Here is a 17,356-nt window from a genome sequence, read left to right as displayed (position 1 = left end):
TTTTGGGTGAGGGTGGCGGTGAATAGCCTGGTGATGGCAGTGTCACAAACAGGGGTCTGCCTTTAGGGGTTTGGAGAAGACCGCTCCAGTCCTTCACCTCTTGCTTAATGCCTACAACATCACAAAGGGAATTTCTATTCCTCTTAATCTCTGCTGACAGATACGAATGGGCTAGTGAGTTACCTTTTTCAAGTAATGCAACCACATGCCAACATGTTTTCTGGAGATCCAATACCTTAACCCAAAGAATTACTAGTGGGAATTTCAGCAATGTTGTAGGCTGGTGGGAGTCTTGTTGTTAGCCTTTGGGAAGTACCTTGAATTACACCGAATAAGTAACAGCCTATATCTAGGAAGAGCCCAGTCTCCTCATTTACTAACTAGCTGCCCAGCATGCTGTACTATGTATGATAAATGTTTTACTGCATTTTGGAGTGAAATGATAAATGTGAAAGTAAAATGATGTATTTGTTTTGATCAGAGGTGGCCTTTCAGAAATTCTCTTACGTCTCCCCCTGTTTTATACATGTATACAGTTTCTCATAACTCAGTTTACTTCCAGTGCATTTTAAAAGTGATTAGGACTTATTTGTGTTATTCATATACTTGAATGAACATAATTGCAAACACTAAGTACTGTATTTCTAGAGGAGCACATTCATATAGCCTTATATTTTCTTTTTAACCTGGAAATTACTTTCTTTCAAATGGTATAAAGTTGAAATTCTAGACCCTCAAGAGACAATTTTGCAGCATACACCTGCTGATACACCGCCTACCATGTCCTACAAGGTCCAAGTGCCCCACAGATAAGGTAGGAAGAATAGCCAAGTATATATGATTTCTGGTGTGGAATAACAAGGATTTCAGAAACCATGCTTTAGTGAGGCTGTATTCAAAATGTAATGGGGTAATGTAGGTGCTTTTAGGGTTGTTCATACTAACTATGTGCATTTCTGATGTCTTCCAACTTCCTAATCCCCTTAACCTCAGCTTTAGACCCTATTAAAAAAAAATCCTGATAACTCAAATATGAGTATTGTGGTAGGCAGAATAAGAACTCCCAAAGATGTCTGTGTCTTGTGTCCCAGAACCTGTGAATATGTTAGGTTACATGGCGAAGGGAAATTAAGGCTACAGATCAAATTAAGGTTACTAATCATTTGACCTTATATTAGGCAGATTGTCCTGGATTATTCAGGTGGGTCTGATGTAATCAGAAGGCATTAAAACTGAATGAAGGAGGAAAAAGGGAGTCAGAGAAAGATGTGACAATGGAAACAGGGTCAGAGAGATGCTGCTGTGTTGACTGAGGATGGAGAAGAGGAAGACCAGAGCTAAGGAAATGTGGTCAGCCTCTAAAAGATGGAAAAGGGTAGAAAATAGATTCTCTCCTAGATCTTCCAGAAAGGAATGCAGCTGTGCCAACCTCTTGATTTTAGCCCAGTGAAACTTGTGTCAGTCCTCTGAACCACAGAATTGTAAGGCTGTACATGTGTACTGTTTATTAATAATTTGTTTACAGTAGCAATAGCAATAGTTTCCTATTCAGGTAGTGACAGGATTTGTGGTTCTTTATAATTAAAGATAATTCTCCTAACCAAGTCTGTATAATCAGCATTTTTTACATCATTCCCATATAATTTCTCTTTCACAGGGTAGACAGAGTTCACAACTGATTTTTGAATGGTGTATGTTAACTTTTAAATTATGCCACATCCAATTATATAGCTCCTGATGAATTATAACGGACTTTTATTTTTATCAGATGTCTTAAGTTCATAGAAAAACTGAGAGGAAGGTACAGAGATTTCCCATATACAGCCTACCTCCACATTTGGTTGTTTTTTTAAAGCCTTAAACAGAGAAGCCTATTTTTCTTTTAATATCTACTTCAGCTTCCAGTTTTCCTTAACACTGTTGCTTTAAATGAAGGTTTATATTATTGATTTGTGTAAACCCATTTGCTGTTGCATAAAACAGGTTTTTTGTTGTTGTTATCAACTATAATTCATTGAGGCCTTAAATTTTTCCCCCCTCTCTCCCTCCAAATAGTAATCGCCACATCAACTTTTAACATACTCCCCCACAGCTGCAAGACGGAGGAGCGGCACCTCCTGGAGGTGAAGGTTAGAAACCCACCTCCTGGAAGGCGTCCTTGTGGTCTTATGATTATTTCTCCCTCCAATAAGGACAACTGTGATAAAACGAATGAATGGAATGCTTTGTTACAGGTGGAATTACAATATCCCTCCCCCTACCCGCCGCGTAAACAATACCTCAAAATGGGAAAGCTCTGGGATTAAGTAAAGACGTAACATACACAGTACAGAAAATAGAAAAAATCTATTTTATGGCATTTTGAGATGACTAGATCAGAGTCACCGAGTAAGGAGCAAAGTAGTTAACACCAATTTCATTTACACAGCACAACATTAGGCCTCAATTTCAGTATTTTTAAAAATGCCCAACTTTTATAACAAAAGTTAGAGATACGTAACAATTTATATGATTTTTCGGCAAAAGTTAGGAAGCCTTAGGGGCAGAGAAAGCATTGACACCCTTGGTCTCGCCGCCACAGCAGCCACAGCGGCCACAGCGGCGGCGTGCCCGTTTGGCTGCGTGCGCGCGCGACGGGAGGGGCGGGGCGAAGCGGAATCCGGCGCGCGCGCGCGCACGGGGCGGGGCGGAGGGGAGTCTGGCGGGTCGGCAGGGGCGCGAGCAGCTGTCTGGTCGGTAGGGGGCGCTGCTCACCCACGCGGCGCTCTGCCTGCCCCCGGGTGCTGTCCGCGGCGGTTCGATTGGAGCAGCCGCCGAAGAGCGCTTGGCGCCATTTTGAAGCGGAGAGGAGGAGGAACGGCCGGGCTGGCTGCGGAAGGGGAGGGGGGGGTGGAGGCGATTGGATGCGGCGGCGGCGGCGGATCCCGGAGAGCAGCGGAGTGAGAGGAGTAGCGAGTCGGACACCCGGAGGTAGGAAATAATTCAGTTAACGGAAAGAATGTCTCTCCTCCCTGGTCACCGCGCTCCATTTTTCAGCGCCCGCCACCGCGGCTGTGTCTGTGGCGGGGCTCAAGCGCCGCCCGCCTGCCAGCCGGGACTCTCCTCCCGGCATCGGGGGCTGCAGCCGCCGGCTGCCTGGCGGCGGTGGGACCGGGAAGAGCGGGGCGCGGGCCGGGGGCGTGGGCCGGGCTGCGCGGTGGGGGTGGGGTGGGCCCCACGGCCGGCGCGCTCCCTCCACGCCGCGGGCTCAGCGGCAGCCTCTGGAAATTAAACTTGCCGCCTTGGCTCGGCCGCGGCGCCCGCGGCCGGGCGAGGGCGGCGGGCGGCGGGCGGTGACCTTGCGCGCGGCCGGGGGTCCGCGCCGGCTGTCCGGCCGCCCCGCCGCCCGCGCCCCGCCGCCGCCCCTCCCCCCGCGCCGGGCCGGCCGGCGGCTGTTTCCCGGGCGGCAGGCGGGCGGCGCGGCGCTCCTGTTGAATCCTCCCGCGGGCGGGTTTTCCCCCTTCCGGGCGAGGGGCGGGAGCGCGGGTCCCGGCCGACTCCGGGGCAGTGTGCGGGCCTCGGCGTCCTCGCCCTCGCTGCCCGGTCCCCCGCGCTGCGCCCGCGCAGCCTGCGCTCCGGCCGACGACAACGGGCCGATAGAGTGACATTTTTATACTGTTACTTGCCAGTCACCGGGGATAAAGCGTGTTCACCGCGCCTCTTGAAGCTAGTGCTGGGGGCACCCGAGGACCTAGTTGAGGAAGAGCCCAGAGCGGGCCGAAGTGGCTCCTCCCCGGCGACCCCTGGGTTCTGGCTTTCGTTTAGGAAGCCTGGGAGATGGGACGACAATGCCAACGGCGTGCAACTGTGTAGTTGACATTTTTGCAGTCTGTTATCTTAGTGACATCTGAAAAGTTTCTGGTCGGGAGAAGCTTGTTGGTGGTTTTTTGTTTTTTTTTTTTTGCTGCTATCACCCTTTGGTGTATACGTTAAAGCTGCGCTAAGCGGCGGTACAGTTATTCGAGGGAATGAGTCTGAACCCTGAAACGCTGCACCTCGTCGTCTTCAAATTGCCTGTTCCTGCGTTCTTTTGCCGCCCGTATAAACTCGGCGAAGGGTTTCAAAGAGCAGGTCCCTATCCACTTAACAAACGTTTTAAGCATCCTAACCCCTAAAGGGGACCTTTTATTTGACTTTGAAGAACGTACTGTGAACGCTCTTTTCACAGTTTTATTGTGAAATGATGGATGGGCAGTACTGTCTTGAACGACCACACCAACCCTGTTTATTAAACCATTTCCGAAACTTTGGATATAGCCTTTAATTTCGAAGGTTGGTCTGGGGTCTTGAGTGAGTGAGTCTTCTACTGTTTTCTTACTAGTCCTTAAAAATTCAAGTGTGTTTATGTATAAGAGGCGACCTATAAATAAATCACAATTATTTAAAACTTGAGTGGCAGTGTAATCATTGCCCTCAGTTAACACGTAAAGTTCCAAGACTGGGCATAGAACATTTTCTATACTACCTCATGTAGTATCAAGTAAAATAGTTAAAAACACAAAAATGATGTTAAGCAAAATAAGGACTAGTAAGGACACTTATCAATGCAGTTCGTATGTCAGAGATGTTAGCATTTTTAGGGACAATAAAATGGGCATTTCCATGATGCATGCAGGTCAGTTGGTAGAACAATCTTGTATCACCTGGTATAGCAGAAAACCTAATTACAATTTGTAGTGGTGAATATGTAGGTGAAAGTTTCAACATGGAACTTCTTATGATAAAATAGGTTTATTCCGAAAAACAACTATTAAAAAATCGCTGTCATAACATTCTTTCGAAATAAATTTACCAATGTATACAGAAAAGGTGCACTTTAGACTTTATTTGATTACTGAAGTAGTGTGTGTGTGTGTGTGTGTGTGTGTGTGTATATAGGCCTTTGGACTGTTTAAAAAAATTATCCTCTGGGTTTTACTTGAAGGTCTGAATATTTTAAATAACAAAGTAGTGTTTGTACTTTTTTTTATATATACAACTTTTGGGCCCTTTCTTATTTTCTCCTTTTTTTTTTTTTTTTGTTGAGATTAATTCTCCTTATGTTAACTTTGTTTTTACAGCAGTTTTTGTACAAGTTTTTGTACTCTTCTGTCACTTTCATTCCTGTTTGGTATGCCTTTCTTTTCCCTCACTTTTCCCAAGAGTTAGAGGAGATAATGTGGTGATGATAGTGGTTCTTGTTGTCATGGGATGTTTTGTACAAAGCTTATTTGACATATATTTCTACATGGGTTGGCTATCGAATAAGTTTTGATTTTAAAATTTATATTAAAAGTGTTTTGCAGCTTTAACAGTCACAAAGAGTTAGGTTTTGAGGACTGGGCTTTATCAATAATTTGTTAAGCCTAAAGTAAAGTGATTCTCTGTATTAGACAGAGGTGGCCCTGGTGAAGAGTGAAGTGGTAGACTATACCCAGAACTTTGTGAGAAGGGAAAAATTTGGGGAGATTGTGCTCTTTTTGCTTCTCCGTCTTGGAGAATTAAGATTGTCCTGTGGCTTCCTCAGGGCTACGTTTTTTGATCACATATACCTAGAACTAACAGGAGAGTACACGGTGAGTTGGCTGACAAGTGTTGTATATTGGAAAAGAATAAATTTGTGTCTCCTCGTTAGAGAGCTGCAAGGATACTTCAGTGATCTCCAACTCACGTATATGCTTGAGAAATTAGGTTCAGATTGTAATTTGATTTATCCAAAGTCACAGTCATATTCCTGTGGTGGAATTGGGGCAGCCCTGAGATATCCTGGAGGTTTAGAAGCATCTACATTGTCTGTATTGTTTTATTCAGAGCTTAAGTAATATTTAAAATTATTGCCAAATAGCATATTGTTCTCTATCTCCTTCTCCCCTTTTCTTTTCATTCATTCAGCCAAGAAATAAAGTTTTGAGGTTAACCATCTGTTTCAGAGTTGGATTTTAATAATTTCTTTCCAGGATTCAGTCCACTTACGTTGTCTCAGAAGATAACCTCTTGTATGTTTCTGTCTTTTGGAGGTGCTTGGTCTTTCATTGTGACAGTACTTGAGAAGGCATTTACTTCTTCTTTGTTAAACTTGTAAGCCAGAGTAATTTGGAAGTTAGTATTGCACTTTATTTTGTTATAAAATGTATGTGTGTATGAGTGTGCATTTTTTTACTTTTAAACTCAATTTGCTGCACAAGTCATTTATCACTTACAATTACAATAGGTGGTAGGAGAAAACTGTTTGAGTATTCCTGTTTAGAAGTGTTAAAAATTCCAAAAATACTTAGTTTAAAAATAAACCCAGTAACTTCTCGGAGGACATATTTACTTTTTAATCTTATTTAATGAGCTGCCAAATGGTTTGAAATTCTGACATCTTGGAGTGGAGGTCAGCTCTTCCACACTCTACTGTTATGAACCACCTGATAGCCATTTCCCCCAATACTTGAAAAAGTATTTTATAACCTTTTCTCAGTAATTAGTTCAAAATTAAGGATAAGTTTGCTGCTTTGAGGCTGTAATTGTTTGAGTTGGTAGGGGTGATCATGCTTGGTGAGAAAATCATGAAGATTATACTCAGATGAGAAAAATTAGTTGGTTAAGGTAAATCTTAAACCCATTAATCTGAGATATTTAAAAATATTCAAAACAGTTATTGTGCTCTAATGATTAGACATCAGTAGTAAGCGACAATTGGAAATACTTGGTTTAGCTGTGTGAAACTTCTAAGCTAAGGAGAGTGGAGGAAAGACTGATAAGCAGGAAGCTATTTTGAGGCATCTTTAAAGGGCTATGACCTAGAAGTACTCCACTAACTTGCCTCCCTTTGACAGAGAATGCTCTGACCTGATTCAGTTAAAATGAACAAATACTAAGGTTCATATACATACAGTACTGGGGATGGTGCAGTAAACAGGACTGAGACCCTGCCCTGGAGAAGTTTAGAGGCGTGGTTGGCCACCTGCACCAAGGTGATGATAGCTGAGAAAAACCAGAGTAGGATCCCTGCTGTTAATTGATTCTGCAAGGGTCAGGCCTTCCTCCCTCCTCACTGACAGTTGAGGTTGCCCTTCTTTATGTGAGAGAGTGAAGGAGGGGACATTATAACCACAAGCATTGTCTCTCTCTAGGAGAGAATGGTTAGAGGGCCCAAAAGGAAAACGAGAGTTTGTGGTTCCCTGGGCAGTGTAGGGATTCTTTTTCTCTTTCATCTCAGAGGTTGTTTTAGAGAGCTAAGTGAAGAAATTTCAAAGAAAAGTCCTAGATATATATCCAAAATGTATTTACAAAATATATCCTTTAGTAGTTGAAATTCCTTCAGGCAGTTTCCATTAGTATGCAGATACTGGGTCGGGAGTAGGGAGGGGATGTGTGGAGAGTTGGTGGTGAGAGTAGTTAAGGTTGGGAGGAATGGAGTACTTTAAGGCTTGAAATATACAAATTAAAAGTTATACCTATATATGATAAACAAATTCTAATGGTACAGAAAAGTAAAAATAAAAGCTACTTTTCCTCTTTCCCCTAAAAATCCACTGTTAGCAAGTTTCCAAAAAGTTTACTTTTCAAAAAACTTACACAAATAGTACTATACCTTATTGCTTTTTCTTGTTATTAAAAACTATTAAAAACTGTTTTCCTGCAGTTTATTTTTTTCCATAGTTAATGTCATATAGCTCTTTTCATATTGGCAGATATAGGTCAACATAGTTTTTAAAATGATTCATTTTATATGCACGTATCATAATTTATTCTGACTCTTTTTTAGGTTGTAACAATTTACACAAACTAACAATATATGAGTATGCCTGTTACATGTTCACCAACACAGGACTTTATTAAACTTCGCTTTTTGTTGACTTGATATGTGAAGTTTGTATCTTGTTTGGGGTTTCCATTTTGTTGATTATGAAGAGGGTAAACTTTTTTAATATGCTTATTGGGCAGAAGTTACTTGCAGCACATACTTTACATTGAGTAGGTTAATTTATCTATGACCACACCCCCCACCCCAATCTAAAATGTTCTGAGGGAGATGGTTAAGAGGAATAAGATTTTAGAGCTTGGGGCACCTTGGAGGGGAACAATGCTCTGAATGGAAAGTCTACAGTGCTGGGCTTTGAACAACCAAGGGTTAAGATAAGGTTATTTAAAGTTCTTAAGTTTATCTTAACAGAAGATACATAAAGGCAAGAAGGGAGATTTGATCGGGGCAAATAAATTTTGTATAGGGTCAACTCTGTCTCCTACTGTCTTCTTGTCCTGTCTCACCACTCCCCACTCTTGCCCCAACTGTCATTTTATTTTTATTTATAATGTCATTTGATTTGCTCTTCTTCCCTGGTCGGGGTGGCAACCTTGAGTTTGGTATTTCAGTTCCTCCAGAGATGAGGGACACTTAGTTTCTTCTGTAAGGGAAACTGATTTTCCTTCAAATCACTCAAAGGGAGCAGTTCTCATTTCTAACATCTTAGGTCTATTTTCTGATCTTTACAGTTGGTGTTCTGCTAGTGTCAGAGGCCTTGCATGCTGAGCTATACAGAAACCTGGGGTGTTGGCATGACTACAGGGGCTTTGTTCCTATTTAATCCCTATATGCTGCCCCAACTTCCAGCTTCACTTTTTTCTTTTTTTTATGAAATAGTTTTTTCTTAGTAGGCTTGGAAGGGAGTTGGTGTAAAAGGCTCTTGTCTGTCACGCCCTCTTTCCTCCACACAAAATGGTAACTGGGAAGAAGTGATGTTAATTAGCTTGATTGTGGTGCTCTTTTCACATTTTGATACATATATCAAAACTTAAATACATACATTTTATCTGTGAAAGGTACCTCAATAAAACCGATTTAAAAAAGTTCTTATCTTTCTCCAATTATTATATATACTAGTTAACATCAAATGGTTGGCCTTTTTTCATCATTACCTTTAGCCTAGGCCAGTGATTCTCAAATGGGGGGTGACTTTGAACACCCCTTCTCTCCCCAGCTCCTCCCCTTCAGGATGTTTGGCAATGTCTAGAGACATGTTGGTTGTCATAGCTGGGGGGTGGTGGGGAGAGTGGTGCTACTGAGTAGAGGCCAGGGGTGTTGCTAAACATCCTACAGTGTGTAGGGCAGCTTCCCACAACAGAAAATTATCTGGCCCCAAATGAAACCCTGGTCTAGGCAGAACTAGTCCAGGAAGCCTGCAGTTAGCCCCAGCTCAGCTGAATTAGATCTGCCCACCAACTTTGATGATAGCAACCAAGCAGCAGTCATGTTTCATGTAATCTTATGCTCAAAATGGAGAGCTTTGAAATATAGCTCCTGAATACTTTTTTCCCCTCCTCTGTGTCTTTGGTCCCTTTCTTTTCAGCTTTTTACTTTCCTTCTCCTCTACCTTTATGATATAACATAATTAGGTCAAGGTTTTGTAGTCCTAGTTGGAGTGACTTGAACAGCAGTAGGAGCATATGTCAGCATTTGATGTGGTGCTTGATGAGTGAAGTCCCTTGGTAAGGATAACAGAAGAGCATGGCAGTTAAGCATACAGATGTAGCATCAAGACTGCTTGGGTTTTTATCCTGCCTCCATCACTAGCTTGCTGTGTCACCGTGAACAAATTACCTAATATTGCCAAGCCTCAGTTTCTTAATCTGTGAAGTGGGGATAATAGCAGGTATGTTATTTTTAAAAGCAGCTTTATTGAGATATAATTCACATGACATAAAGTTCCCCCATTGAAAGTGTACAGTTCATTTTTTTCTAGTACATTTGCAGGTGTGTGCAACCATCACCACAATCTGATCTTAGAACATTTTTGTCTCCCATGAAAGAACCCCCCAAACCCATTAGCTGTCACTTCCCATCACCCCTTATCTCATTAGTTTTTGGCATAAGCCAGGCCACGTGCTTACCCTGGTGCCAAATATGTAAGTACTTAATAAAGAACTATTATAACTTGGGGCAGTGAGACTATTTGTGGCAAGCTCATTCACATCACTTTAGAGAAAGCAAAGATGGATAATTGTTGAATAGATAATTTGCATGCTATACTGTGCAAGGAAACTGTTCAGAGATACAAAGGTGAAAGATATTCCTTCATTTAAGAGGTCTATATTCAAATAGGAATAAAGATTGGTATAATAAAATACTAGCTGTAATTATAAAATAATTACAAAACAAGACAGAGTAAAGTGGTTTCAGGAAGGTGTGAACAAAATATTTGCAATTAGAAATTTGATAAAGGGAGATTGATTAGTTATATTAGGCTAAGAGCGCAGGAACCATGAAAAACTCCTTGAAGGAGGGACCATTCTGGCCAAGTCTTAGATGATAAAGTATAAGACTTTGGCTCCTGTGAAGAGCACTTGGAGAATGCTTTGCCTTCTGAGGTGGTGGTGGTATCCTCCTCATCATTTTTTGGCTGCCTCATACTGCTGCCAAATAGTTGCCTTGGTAGCTACACCCACACCCTTTTTTTGATGTTTCTAATCTGTTGTGAACTTGGGAAATTATCTAAACATAAGAAATAAATAAGCTTTCAGTGAAAGTGTGATGTCTGTGAGAAAAGGATATGATTATGTGGCCTTATGCTGTCACTTTGAGTTAGTTGCCTTTTTAGTTTTATTCTTTGGATTAATTGGGTTTATTGAATAAACAATTCCTACATAAATTAGACTTATATAAATGTCTTCTTTTTTTTTTTTTTTAATTCTCCAAGGCTTCTTCTAAGAGCTATACCCAACCTTTCTTCTAAATTTCCTATCTTTTTCTCATGTACCATCAAACATGATGCCTCCAGTACAACTTGTCCAAAACTGAGCTGCCTTCCTCTACCCTTTAACACCTGCCTTGGTTAACAGAGTTGTTGTTTTTTTTTTAAGTTTAGTGACTAGACAGCAACTTGGGTGTCATCTTGACCTATCCATCTCCTTTCTTCTCAAATCAAATGAGTTACCAAATCCTGCTGATTTCTGATACAGTAGTTTCAGTTTTTTAATGCTATATGCACATTAATACTTCAAAAGTAAAAAAGCAAAAAGAGAAAAAAAGATGAACAGTAAAAAGTCACTCATCCTTACCCTTCCTCATCTGCATAGTTAGTTCCGAGATTCCTACAATAGTTTACTAGTATTATTGATTTCTTACATATCCTTTTGGGGATTTAAAAAATATAACCCTGACAAATACATTTATCTCACCCTACTCCTCCTCTCCCAACACATGTTTTACATTAATGTTGGAAACTTTAACTGCTTTGCCTCCCCCCCCCCCACTTAACGGTATACCCTGGGGATCTTTTTGTATTAATATATAAAGTGCTGTCTCACAGCAGCCTCAGAGTGTTCATTTTTATTTATGTACCATAATTTAACTAGCCCATTGATGGACAGTTAAGATTGTTTCTAGTTTTTATTATTATAAAAATGCTACATTGAGCAACTTTGTACGTATGCAAGTGTGTCTGTTGATTAAATTCCTAGAAGTGGTATTGCTGGGTCAAAGAATATAGCAGGTACAATTTTGATAGATATTGTCAAGTTGCCCTTCATAGGGGTTGTAACAATAATGTATATATAAGAATACTTGTTTTCCTGTAGCCTTGCCAACTCAGCATATAATTAGACTTTTTGGATTTTGGCTAATATGATAGGTGAAAAATGGTACCTCAGTGTGGTTTTAATTTACATTTCTTTTATGAGTGAAGCTAAGTATCTATTCATAGATTTGGGCCATTATTATTATTATTTTTTCTGTGAACTGTCTGATCTTAATCTTTACTCATTTCCCTGTCCATTTTGGGGATCGTTAAATTTCTCTTCAGCCTGTGTTCCATTGGTAGAGTTATTAAAAGTAAACATGGCTTGCTTACTCATTTGCAGTTGCCTTCTGACAGGTCGCTCTTCTTGCATTCTCACTCCCTCCTTGGCTCTGTCTCACACTGTTAGCAGAGTGATACTTCTCATCGCAAATTTGAATGTGTGATTCCCTAGATTAAAACTGTTCAGTGGCTCTTCACTGTCTCTATAATCCAGTGCCTTAGCATTAGCATGGTACCTACCTACCTTGCCGATATTTCCTTTTGCTCCTCATAGGTTCTCTAAATCCCAAGAACATTGAACTGCTCCTCGTTCCCTATTGTGTTAGACCCTTTGCTTCTTTGTCTTTGCATGTGGTATTTCTCTGCTTATAAAGGTCCATTCCTGCATGTCTACAAGTCCAAAGGCCTGCTTTTCATCCTCTACCTAATGGAAAGGCTTTCTGATACTTAACTCTTCAGTTAGGCAGTATCTGGGGCCCTCTTCTCCTTCTTACAAATCCTTGTGTATACGTTTATAATGGAAAACTTCACATTATGTGTTGTTATTAAATGTTTGTTTCCTTGCCTAGATTGTTACCTTCCTGAGGGCATGGAGTTTTAGTTATTTTGGAAACTAGCATAGTGTTTGGCACATAGTAGATGAGAATACATGTAAATATATGTATGTATACACTAAATATACGTGTGAACAACCCAAGACTGAAGAAAAAAGAAAAATTAATACTGTAAGCTCAAATTTATTTTTAAAATTTATTTTATTTATATGGAGATGTAAGTTAAATACAATAAAATGTACAGATCTTAGCTGTTCACCTTGAGGTCTGATGGTTATACCTGTGTAACTAATAATCAAAAGATGTTACATAGCATTCTCGTCACCCTAGAAAGTTCACTGGTTACCCTTCCCATTCAATTCTCCTCTCCGCAGGCACTCTGATTTCTAACAATGTTGATTATTTTGTTTGGTCTTCATATAGTATATACTTTTTTGCATCTAGCTTCTTTTGCTTAACACATGTTTCCAGATGAATCTATGAGGTTGGATGTGTCAGAGTTTTTTCTTTTTATTGCTGAGTATTAGTTAATTGTATGAATATACCAGGGTTAATCTTTTCTTCTGTTGTTGGACATTTGAGTTGTTTCTAGTTTTTTTACTGTTAAGAATAAGGTCTGTACGGATCTTCTTGCAAACATGTTTTTTAATTTCTCTTGAGTACATACCTAGGAATGAAATTGTTGCTTCCTAGGCAGATGTGTTTAACTGTGTTAGGTACTGCCACCTAGTTTTTTGAAGGGTTTTCTCTTACATACTCCCACCATGACAGTTGGAGAATTCTAGTTGCTCTACACTTTTGCCAACATTTGGATACTCATTCTTTTTAATTGCAGTTATTTTAGTGGATGTGATACAGTTTTTGACAAATTGATACAATAATAGTGTAATAATTATAATTATAATTATAATATTATAATTATAATAATAAACTAATAATAATTAGTGTATTTTCTTTTGTGAAATACCTCAGTTTTCTACACACTGAAAAAATTGGTTCTTTATTGTTGATGTAAAGAATTCTTAATATAGTCTGGATACAAATTCTTTGTCATATCAGTGTTTTTAGAGTATTTTTTCTCCCAACTTGTAAGTTGTCTTTTCCTTAACAGTGTATTTTGATAAGCTAAAGTTTTAAATTTTGATGAAGTTCAATTAATCAGTTTTTTCTTTAATGGATTTGAGTTCTGAGAAACCTTTGCCTACCCAGAAGTCATGAAAATAATTCCCTTGTTTTCTTTTAGAGGTTTCTGTCTTTTACATATAGGGCTGTGATCTATCTTGAGTTAACTGTGCATGGTGTCAAGTAGGGGGTTGAGGTTCATTAAAAAAAAGTTTATCCAATTCCATCACCATTGTTGAAAAAAGAAATCTTTTCCTTTCCAGCACTGAATTGCCTTTGTCTCTTTGTCCAGGATTGCTTGAACTTTATGTATGGATCTATTTCTGGACTGTGTTTTGTTTCATTGATCTAATTGTTTTTCCTATGCCAGTATCATATTGTCTCTATTACCAGAAGTCTTGGAATCAAATAGTGTGAATCCTCCAACGTTGGCCAGTCTAGTTCCTTTGTGTTTCCATATAAATTTTAAATTCAGTTTATCAATTTCTATTTTTAAAAAAGCCTTTTGGAATTTTGGTTGGGATCTTGTTGCAAGATGGTTCCCATTGATCCCTGCCTCCTTGTATTTATACCCTTTTATAGTCACCTTGCACATTGTGTGAGGATTGGTCTGTGTAACTAATAGAATATGATAGAAGTGATAATATGTCACTTCTGAAATTAGATTATAAAAGACACAGTGGCTTGCGCATTGGTCTCTCTCTCTCATCACTCACTCTAGGAAAAACCAACTGCCATGTTGTAAAGAGGCCCACTGTCAAGACTGTGAAGGATCTGAGATTTTACCCTACTTGTAGGCTAACAGGTTAGCCTACTACAGTTTCATGGATGCTGATAGAAGACATGAGATTTCTGGGTCTCAGTGGAAAAATAGTTTACTGTCACAGCTATAGCAGTAGCCCGGGTACTGTCAGCATTTTTGTACCAGTTCCTCAAGCTCCAAATCGTACCTAATGTAAAGAGGGGCAGATGACAACTGCGCATGCAGTGGTTGTGTTACAGGAAAGGAATTCTGAACATAGGGAACTTGGATGAAAGAAAATTTTTATTTATTCAGTTTTAAAGATTACTTTCCTTTTACAGTTATTACAAAATATTTGCTATATTCCCTGTGTTGTACAGTAGTATATCCTTGAGCCTATCTTACATCCAGTAGTTTGTACCTCCCATTCCCCCACCCCAGTATTGTGCCCTACCTCCCCTCCCCACTGGTAGCCACTAGTTCTCTGTATCTGTGTCTGCTTCTTTTTTGTTATATTAACTAGTTAGTTGCATTTTTTGGATTCTACATGTAAGTGATATCATGTAGTATTTGTCTTTCTCTGACCTATTTCCCTTAGCATAGTACCCTCTAAGTCCATCTATGTTGCTGCAAATGGCAAATTTTCATTCTTTTTTTGTGGCTGAGTAGTATTTCATTGTATACATATACCACATCTTTATCCATTCATCCGTTGTTGGAAACTTAGGTTGTTACCATTCTTAGCAATTGTAGATAATGCTGCTATGAACATTGGGGTGCATGTATCTTTTTGTATTAGTGGATTTTTTTCCCTGTATGTATGCCCAGGAGTGGAATTCCTGGATCATATAGTAGTTCTATTTTTAGTTTTTTGAGAACCTCCATACTGTTTTCCGCAGAGGCTACACCAACTTACCTTCCCACCAACAGTGCACAGTGGTTCCCTCTTTTCAACATCCGCACCAATATTTGTTATTTGTGTTCTTTTTGGTGATAGCCTTTCTGACAGGTGTGAGGTGATACCTCACTGTGGTTTTGATTTGCATTTCCCTGATTATTAGCCATGTTGAGCATTTTTATGTATGCCTGTTGGCCATCTGCATTTTTTCTTTGGATGAACCTGGATATTTTTTAATGGACAGTAAGCATACCTGCTCCTTGCTCTGGAGGATACTTTATCTTCTAAATCTGCTTACTTTTTTAGATGTCTTTGGAGAGGTAGTCTGGAACATAGGGCAGTAAGAGCTTCAATTGCAAGATGTGCAGAAATGCAAGAGACTGATGGAATATTGTCTTCGAACATCCATATGACAAAAAGCTGGGCTCTTCTGCCAATAGCTTTGAGTGAACTTGGAAGCAGATCTTCTGTCCTTCAGTTTATTGTGGACCTAACTACAACTTGCAACCTCATGAGAGACCCTTGAGCCAGATCCACCGTCTAAGCTGCTTCTGGATTCCTGACCCTTAGAAACTGTGTGAGATGTTAAATGTTTCCAACTGCTAAAATTTCGGAGTAGTATATTACACAGCAGTAGATTACTAATACAATTGTGTACTTCTTTTATGTAGGTCACCTTTTTTTGATGAGTGCTATAAACATATATTTATATATAAATATCTATGTAAATATGCAAAATCTCTACATCACCCCACTAAAATAGATGTTTCCATGTTAATGTGGCAATTACACGATACAGTTTTATGTTAATGTATTAACATGTGCCTATAATATAAAGTAACATCTTCCCGTCCCCCGTAGAGATCTTGCATGTTAAAATTTATTCCTAAAGGTTTTTCTTTTTGGTGTTATTTTCTTAATTTCATTTTTCAGTTTTTTCCTGCTAGTATATAGAAATACAGTAGTTTTTTTTAAAATTGTTATCTGCATATCCTTTGACCTTGCTTAAATTCACTTACTTCCAATAATCTTTTTGTAGATTCTTTAGGATTTTCTTTACAAAAACAATTCTTTAAATTCACTTAGTTCCAATAATCTTTTTGTGGATTCTTTAGGATTTTCTTTACAAAATAAGCTTTTTATTTCTTTGTCTTACCTTATTCTACTGTCTAGCATTTTCAGTTTAATGTTGATGAGAAATGGTGACAGTGGACTTTCTTGTCCTGTTCCTCATCTTAAGGGGAAAGCATTGTCTTTACCATTAAATAGAACGTCAGCACTGGATTTTTTTGTTTGTTTGTTTTGTTTTGTTTTGTAGATTAAAGAAATCAGTTGGAGGATGTTCCCTTCTATTCCCAGTTAACTGAGATTTTAATTTTTAAATTATGGATAGGTGTTGAATTTCCCCCTTTTTTTGTATTTCTTGAGATAATTGTATGGTTTTTACTCTTTATTCTGTCATGGTGAATTACATTAAACCAGTTTTGCATTCCTGGGTTAATCTCAGTTGGTCATGATGTATTATCCTTTTATCTGTTCCTGAATTTGGTCTGCTAGTATTTTGTTAAGGGTTTTAGTGTTTATGTTCATAAGGAATATTGGTCTATAATTTTCATTTCTTGTAATGCCTTTTAATAGCATGGTTATACAAGCCTTCTAAAACTATTTATGAAGTGTTTCCTCTTCTGTTTTCAGAAATAGTTTGTATATGATTGGTATTATTTCTTTAATGTTTGGTAACCATCTGGGCATGGAGGTTTTTTGGTGTGTGTGGGAAGGTTTTTAGTAACAGATTTCATTTCTTTGGTAAATATATGGTTGTAGGGATTTTCTCTTTTGTCTTTTTTTCCTAAGCAGTGTATCTCATTTAGGTTATCAAATCTCTTAGCACAAAGTTTGTAACTTTTCTTTGTGGTCCTTGAATGTCTGTAGGATCTGTAGTGACCTCTTTTTTATTCCTGATGTTGGTAATTTGTATTTTACTTTCTTCTTGATCATTCTTGCTAGGGGTTTAGCCATTTTTTTCCCCACAGCTTTTGGTTTCAATAATTTATTTTAATTGACTTTTGCTCTTTTCTTGGTAATTTTCTTCACTCTTATTTTCATTTTTTGTTAATTTTTTTTGGTGGGGGGAGAAGGAGGTAATCAGGTTTATTTGTTTTTTTAATGGGAGGGATTGAACCCAGGACCTCCTGCATGCTAAGCACATGCATGCTCTACCGTTGAGCTACACCCTCTC

General features: G+C 39.2%; 1 protein-coding gene across 6 annotated transcripts in view; it reads left to right on the top strand.

Annotated features, from left to right (window-relative positions):
* Window positions 1-2,847: 2,847 nt before the first annotated feature.
* The window catches only part of PDS5B (PDS5 cohesin associated factor B), a 177,732-nt gene continuing 163,223 nt past the window's right edge, over window positions 2,848-17,356 (top strand). For all 6 annotated transcript variants that reach the window (XR_010383646.1, XR_010383648.1, XR_010383650.1 and 3 more), the window contains exon 1: window positions 2,848-2,970. The gene's annotated coding sequence lies outside the window, so the exon portion shown is untranslated. The remainder of the gene's footprint in view (window positions 2,971-17,356) is intronic.

Source organism: Camelus dromedarius, chromosome 13 (assembly GCF_036321535.1).
Source record: "Camelus dromedarius isolate mCamDro1 chromosome 13, mCamDro1.pat, whole genome shotgun sequence".
Classification (NCBI taxonomy): domain Eukaryota; kingdom Metazoa; phylum Chordata; class Mammalia; order Artiodactyla; family Camelidae; genus Camelus; species Camelus dromedarius.
The sequence above is the reverse complement of the archived record's forward strand: the minus strand, read 5'-3'. Positions and strand labels throughout refer to the sequence as shown.